The following is an 8,468-nucleotide window of genomic DNA, read 5'->3' as shown; positions in this document are numbered from 1 at the left end:
ATACAAACTGGTAAACTAGTTAGGATAACATGCTTCCAAGCAGTGTCAGTTTAAACCAATGGTTCTTAATCAGGAGTACGCACACCCCTGGGAGTACGCAGAGATCTTCCACGGGGTACATCAACTCATCGAGATATTTGCCTGGTTTTACAACAGGCTACATAAAAAGCACTAGCGAAGTCAGTACAAACTAAAATTTCATACAGACAATGATTTGTTTATACTGCTCTATATATTATACACTGAAATACAAGTACAATATTCCAATTGATTTATTTTATAATTATGGTGAAAATGAGAAAGTTAGCCATTTTTCAGTAACGGTGTGCTGTGACACTTTTGTATTTTTAGGTCTGATTTTGTAAGCAAGTGAAGTTAAACTTGGGGCTATGAAAGACAAATCAGACTCCTGAAAGGAGTACAGTAGTCTGGAAAGATTGAGAGCCACTGGCTTAGACAATGCAAGGAAAACTAGTAATTCCTCCTAATACAGTCTTAAAGAAATGATGTTTCTAGGACTAAGCATAGGGTTCCAAAAGTGAAGTGTCCAGTTCATAGAACAATTCCAATGCAAGGTTATACAGTCTCCATATGCCCATGCCTAGCTAAAGATTGCCACAGTAACACAATAGTACCTTTCCCAGAGCTGAAGAAGAGCTCTGTGTAAGATCAAAAGCTTGACTCTCTCTCACCGACAGAAGTTGGCCCAATAAAAGATATTACCTCATCCACCTTATCTCCCTAGTATCTTGAAACCAACACAGCTACAAGAACACTGCAAACAAGAACAAGATGAAAAAAGGTTGGGTTACAATAATCACAATAGGATTGTCACAATAACAAGGCCAAGTGGGTAATAGGGTTTGCTCTGGTTTGGATGGAGTATCACAGACCTGGTAGAATCTGCCTCCCCTCCCCCGACTGGACACTCCCCAGACTGCTGCATGAGGAGTCAAATGCAGATTCCTATCTGCCCTTGGCTTGCTGGGGCCGGGCAGGGTTTAAGCACTGTCGTTGGCTTGGGGGTCTCTAAGCACACACTCTGGGGTAGGCCTGGAATCTGACGCACTCTTGGCGGTGCGGTCTTCAATCACCTAGGCCCTAAAGCTAGCACTGCCTCCCCACCAGCTCTTGCACGCCCTCTAGAATCCCACTGAAGGTGTGAGCCTAAATCTGGGTTACCGTTTACTCTTTGGAGACATGGGGTAGCAGAAGCAAATAGACATGGGTTTAGTGACCAGTTTCTAACCCCATTACTCTTTCCTTAGACTTGAGAGACGAAGCTCAAGAGAGCACAGATCATTTAGAAAACAGCACACAACCCAAATGCACTGCCCCTCGTTCTAGCTCACCTTTCTCTGGGAGTCCGTGGGTGTTCAGGTAGGCAGAGCTCCCCAGATCATCAGGTTCCCACAGCAACTCCCCTCAGCTTGAGCTGGTAAAAAAATGGCCAAATAGGCCCAAAAAGCAGCTTCTGCCTCTTTATAAGCTTCCACTTTCCTCTATCAGGCAACACCTGATCAGCCTTAACAGATGAGTGAGCATAGATTCCCTACCAGGTGATGACTTCACTGCCAGGTAGTCTCTCCCCTGATAAAGCAGTTTTCCTGGCTAGGAGCTAGCCTTTTGTGTAGGGTGCTTCTATGTGACTAGAGGACCATCCAGCTTTAACAACCCTCTGCCACCCCTTGAAATTCTAGGGGTAGAAGGACACAGAGAAGGCACAGAAACGCCACAGTCAAAATAGACTGTGCAGCTTGACACAGCTATACATGTAGAGCCCCAATATCAAACAGAATTCATCAGCTGTCCTGATGGGATGGGAACAATGCAGAGTAGAGTGGGGTAGCTCTGGTTTGGAGTGCAATTAATAGGAAGATGATTACAGCTGTGAACAATAATAAAGCAAGCCAATCAAGTAGCACATAAGGTGAAGTTGAAATCCGACAGAGTGAGAAGTGTTTAGAAAGTATTGAACTCGCTGCAGCAAAGTGACCCTGCAGTGAAAGTTATTTTTCAAAGGGGAAGAAAATCTCTCTCTAAAAATAGCCTCCAGGACAAAGCACATGCCATCATGCTGTGTACCCACTGGCCAGCTGTGATGAAGTGGAGATGTTCTTCATGTTTTCTCTGAATACTGTGCATGTGCCTCAGTTTCCCCTATGTGTTACTCATGTATTTTGGTGATGGGACCAGGGTGTGTGATCATTGCAGAGACCACTGGAGGGCAGGTGGGTTCTACGTACACCAACAATGGCCAGGACCCCTCTACCCTTCTGACCATGACAGGTTGCAGTAGGTAAGGTTGCAGCAGGCAGAAACAAGGAGAGGTGACCATGTTGCCTAGGAAAGAGACAAAAGACTGGGGAGAGGCAAGGGGGGTGGGTCTGAGACTGGAGGCAGGAAGGGCCAGTCCTCTGTGTGGGATCCCCGGGAGCAAAGCCCAAGAATGGGGCTCTGGAACTTCCCCAGCTGGTCACTGCTGTAAGTTCCTGATTCATCTGCCAACAACGCCTGTTCTGCGCTGTGTTCCTGAGAACTAATACACCTTTCTGATTTCCATGCTGGCTGTGAACCACTTCTAACTGGGTGTGGGGCCCCTTTGGGCTCCCCAGGCAACCCATCCAGGGGGACGCATGGCGAGGAGCTCCCAGCAGAACAGGGGTGCTGAATCCTCCAAGGCCAGATTCAGAGGTGGCTGCACTGGTGTGAGAGGCCCTGAGGGGAGACCCATCCCCACTAAAGTCCTGTCTGGCTTCACCCCGGAGCAGTTGCAGAGCACCGTCCCTGTGGGACTCCGTCACACTAACTTACGGTAATATAAAGAAAGACAGTAACGTCCAGCTCAGCGCTGTCAGGGTTTAAATGAAGCAAAGGTGAACCAGTACCAATTGGAGTTACCACACCAAAATGAAAAGGAGGGTAGTTTTTGAAAGTACGAAGTATTCACACAAGCACAGAATAACTTCTGTCATTAGAAACACACCACACGGTCTATGTTGTGTTTTTTTTGTCTTTTGATTGTTGAAATCCCCCTGCCCACCCCCAGTGTGTGTGTGTGTTGCAATTAGTGTTGCCCACACTCCTAAACTCATTGGGTCAGGTGATTTCCGCCCCTGATGCAGGAGCTCTCACCCCACATCTGCCTGTCTCCTGCCCAGCAATTAATGCTGTCCCCCACCCCAGTCATGTCCCCACCCAGCCGCTGCCCACATCAGTTCAACCTTGCCAGCTTCCCCTCTGATCCTTCTAGACTGCTTCACCTTCCTTTCTCAGGCCTGTGCATGTGGGCAGGCTGGTGCTTCTCATATCATCACTGAGCCAGTTGGGCTCCAGCCCATCCAGTCCTGACAATGCTGGAAAAGTTTTCTAACATGCATAGCATGTGCGAATGAAGACTGAAGCAAGGTTAGGAGTCATGAGGTCATTTTCCTCTCATGCACATGGCATACCTGTTATAAGGGGAAGAGATCTGGGTCTTTCTCACGCACACACAGGACGGATGAAGGACAGCTGTAGGAATGGGGTAGAGAATGAGGTAGAGGGGGTGAACATGAAATACAGCTGGTAGCAAAATAGCGGTGTTTGAAAGCACTAATAAATTCTCAATGGTGTTTCAATTTAGGAATTAATTTTAGCAAGACAATCGAGCCAAAGGGAATCATCAAACAATGAAGTGTCACAAAGAGAGGATGACACAATAAATACAGTTTCAAGGTTCACGTATATGCACAGCAAGAATCATGAGCTCAGGGTTAGCTCTTTCAAGCAGTAAACAAGATAACTTTAGTAATGTAGGTGATGGTTAAATCAACCTTAGCATACAAAATACAAACAATAGCTCCTTACAATTATAGTGCTCTTTATGTGGAAACAGGAAATTAAATCAAGCTCCAACGCAACTTAGTCTCAATGTGTCAGATTTAAATCTAATAACCCAGACCAATTATTGCTCTTAGGAGAGAGATTTCAAAATCTCTTAAGGCTACTTCAAAGCAATCACTTTTTCTCTTGTGCCTAATGTAATCCTCCCTGATACTCTCTGAAATCAGACTATCTCAGTAATATCTACGGAAGATATTAGTTTATTAATTTTGTATATCCCCAAAATCTAAGTCCTACCAGCACAAGAGTCTGGATTTAAGGAACAGAGATGTGAATTCCAATTTGTTCAGTAATCTAGAAAAGCAATATTTTCACTCTCCAGGACCAAATTCTGATTTCCTTCAAAGCACAGAAATTCCCTGCGGAATATTTTAGCAATAAATATTGATTTCCCAATTTCTCAACACTTTTCTGTACATTGGGATGGTCTCACCCTTACTTCAGCTGTCCATGGAGTTTCTTCATGTGGTGATGATTTCTTCTTGGTAGTGCTGATCTTCAGGAAAGCACCTCTGCCAAGGTGGCTTATAGTTGGGATTTTGGACCCAGGGTTTAGAGCCAAAAGGTTCTTTGTCCATAAAGGACTCTTAATAAAAGAAAATCACTCTCTCTTCAGAGAAAATAATCAAATGACTGATCACTTCTGATTCAAAGTGGGTAGGCACCTATCTCAATAAGATCAGACTGACTGATCTTGGAAGCTATGCTCAGTAGATGAATTAACTAACACTGAACTATGCACAGACATCCGTTTTTATACACAATTCTTCCATTCAGTTGCATTGATGAGTTGGTCCAGCCCCAGAAGGGATCAATTTCTTTATGTTGGCACCTTTTCATTGGGCATCACAAATGTTGGGGCTGACATCTTTGGTTTCAGGTGATAAAGTTGCCATTTTTAGACAGATCAGGTGGCATTGCCCAAGCCAATTCAAGCTTCAGAAAACTTAATTTCATGTGTTTCAGTTCTTTCCCAGGAATTCTTTAATTTTTATTTGGCATTGTCAACTAAAATGTATAATTCTAGCAAAACCGTTTGAGAAGTCTTCAGTTCAGTTTGCTGTTAATTCTTCTTGAAACACATAACAATGACAACATCCTTTTTTTTTTTTTTTTTTTTATTTTGTTGCAACTTGGTGGGTCTTTAAATTTAACTAATGGTAAAGTTTAAAGTTTGGTGTTTCTTCTTCTTTTTGAAGCGTGTTTATTCCATCTTCCCTTCACATGCAGGAAGATTTCATTCCCCAGTTTGATTGCAGGGGCAAACAACTTGCAGGTTCATTATAAAATTAATATCCCAAGTCCAAATAGCTACAATATTTTAGCTCTTCTAGGCACTATCCTAGATAACATCAAAACCATTAATAACATACACAAGAACTCTTTTAGTGTTGAAATGCCTACCCAAATGCTATAGAAAAGAATAGTAATTGTGAATTTAAAATTAGGAAATTATAATTAATTATAAAACAGTAATTTGTAGTAATATCTTAAGTATTATTCCTAAACTAGAAAGAATACCTACTTACAAATACATATTTGTAACAAATTTATAACAAATTTAGCAACACATTCATCCAAAGTGTCATGCCTTATTACAAGAAAGGAATTTGTGGTTGTTACCTTGATTCTTAACAGAAAACACCACACAATGCATTTGGTCTCAGTGGTTCTTTGTTTCTCCAGATGGCAAGAGACACTTTCTCTGGGCTTAAAATCTGGAAATATTAATAGAAAAACTTCTCTATTAATTTGTTTCTTAGCATGTCTCTAACATATTTAAATTATAGGGACTGATTTTTTGTCAGCAAACAGTAAATTTATCCCCAAAAAATGCATTTTCCAGGTGACTGAAACTATTTAAATTGAATTCAGTTAATAATTTAAGCAGAATAAATAATTAAAAACATTCTGAATAAGTAAAAAAAATTAATTTTGATAATGTCACTTCAAATTAACCTGAATGCAAAAATGTTTCTGTTTTTCATTTTTGCAAATAAAACGGAAGAAAATCAGTAGTGGTTCAAAAAAACCTTTTTTTTTTTTTTCAGTTCAGCCACCAAAATGAGAAATCAGTTCTTCACTCAGCAATAAGGTATGGTTCCAGGTTGTCTGATTTGTTTAGAGAGAAGGAAACAGTATCAAAAACAAATGTGAATGTCTGTTTACTTTCACCATTAATTAAAGGTTTAACAAGCATCACTTGATCACATAGGCATACGTACGGTTGTTTCAAACATATGGCCCGCGGGAGCGTAGATCTGCCGCCAAAAAGAGTGGAGGGCACGTGATTTCTCGGCGGACAGCAAGACCCAGCGAACTCTTGCCGAAAAAGAAGGCACTGGGAGATTTAGGGGTGGATGGGAACATGCCGTGATCTGCTGCCGAAATAGAGCTCCTCACGACTTTTCTTGGTGGAGACTAGGACACGGCGAGAATGCCGACAGTGGGTAATTCAAATGTGGCCCGCCGGTGGAATTGAGTTTGACACCCCTGATAAAGATCATGGGTGCACACCCTAATGAAAATTCCCTGGGTGCACACCCTAATGAAATGTGCTGCGCACACCTATGCTTGATCAACTGATAAGCAATGCTTACAACTCCTCCATGTGTGATCCTAACCCTTGTAACAGGATGTCTCAAAGTAGACATTTAACTGGAAAAAGATTGTTAGGGGGAGGAGATTAGCCTTTCTTCACACTCTTTGAAGAAATCAGTATGTTTTAAGGCTTCAGAGGGACCATTTTTGTCTGTTCTCCCTCACAAAATATTTCCCTCCTTGAAACCAACCAAGATTCATATATTATAAAGGTCTATAACTCAAGAGGCAGGATAAAGAATAAATGGAGGTTCTAACATCCAAAATTAATCAGTAAGTGACTTTAGCCTACGAGATGCAGGCCCTTCTTTCAGTTCAATAGAGGTATACTTGACTCAGATTTAGTTATACAACTGCTTTATAATAATTCAACTAAAAGAATATTTAAATTGCACACTCAGGGGTCAGACTTGATCCTTTAGATACCACAGTGTGTGTGTCGTACACCCTTACTGGAACAATAGGTCAAGATTGAGAGCACTGGAAAAGCTGTTTGCAACCCAAGACTGGAATAGCAGGGGGTGCTAATGGGCAGAATTAATCCACATAGCTTCAAGGTGCTAAGAAGTGCCTATATTGTCTCTCTGGCATCAGACATCTCAACCCAAACCTCCCTTCTCAAATCCTGTGATCCATTTTGCCTCTTTGTTGAAAGCTTTCGTGAGGGAAATGGAAAATAAAGTCTGCCCATTTACAAGACTAACACCAAATTCCTGTTGCCGGTGAAGTGCGGCACCAAGGGACACCTGAAAAGGGTGGTTTAAAGGAGCTCTCTTTCCATCCAGGCCAGCTCTGCTCAGTTAAACTCTAGGAACAGATACTTTCCCCTATGCAACATAGCACAGTCTGCCCACTACCAGGTCCCGTCAACTGGGGCTGTGACTCAGCTTAGACTTCATACCCAGCCATGGCAAAAGCCTCTTTCTTCCCCTAATGTGAATTGCTTATCACAGCGGGCCACATCTATCGCACACTGGGCAGGAGTGCAGCCAGGTCCGGCCCAGCAGCCTAATGACTTGAGCTCTGTATTCCCCCCCAGTTTCCTAATGAGCTACCTGTGCTATAGCTCCCTAGCCTGAAGACGCTCGTGGACTTTAATTACTCACACTCGTGGGTCCTGCTGTCTAGCACCCTGGAGTTTGGTGGGAGCTGCCTGGTTGCTCAGCCGATGGGTTTGGTTTTAGTTATGGCACCTATTATATGTTGGGCTAAACCTCCTTGAAACTGGTAGGTATAACCACCACTCATCACTTAAGATCACAGAAACGGTTAAGCTCCTTTATAAAAATAACAGTGGTCTCCGGCCAAAACAAAGGCACAGGTGAAGCTGCATGTAGGCAGAGGAGCTTTGCATGGTATTGGCTGGTGGAGGTGTGTGTGACAGAGAGATGCAACAAACACACCAGAGAAGCAGAAAGGCAGCAGCAAAAAAGCTTCAGGCGCAGGCTGAACAAGCACTGAGCATGGCCCTTAGTAAAGCCAAGAGAGAGTTTTTGGGCTGAGTGCTGGCTGAAAGGGCCTCGGTGTTGGGAGCACAGAAATAGTTTCCTGTTGTTCAATTCCTCCTGTGTTCAGGGAAAGAGGACTTTATACATTCTGTGTAAAGGAGAAGAATTAGGAGGAGAAATTGGTGATGGAATCAGATATCTTTGATGCAATCCTGTCTAACAGAAACAACCCCAAGGACCCCAATGTTGACTTTCCACTCAGGTCAAAAGGAGTAGCATCGTTATTAAGTTTTGGCTGGGAAAGGAAACTGTACCTGCAAGTGGTTTAGCTTCCCCAACAGGAAGTTTGGGAAAGGAGTGCTGCAGAAACCTATGATCTGTTAGCCAGAGGCAGCTGGAACTGGGTCACTGAACAAATAGGATCTCTTTCAGTGATTAGTGAACTGGTTTGTGATTGTCCATCTAGCTCCATGTTCTGTCCCTGGCAATAGCTGGCACAAGAAAAAATCCCGAATCTGCCCATGGCACAAGCCT

Source organism: Emydura macquarii, unplaced genomic scaffold (assembly GCF_026122565.2).
Source record: "Emydura macquarii macquarii isolate MOO-44397 ecotype Brisbane River unplaced genomic scaffold, CSIRO-AGI_Emac_v2 contig_670, whole genome shotgun sequence".
NCBI classification, from domain to species: domain Eukaryota; kingdom Metazoa; phylum Chordata; order Testudines; family Chelidae; genus Emydura; species Emydura macquarii.
Note: the sequence above shows the minus strand (reverse complement) of the source record.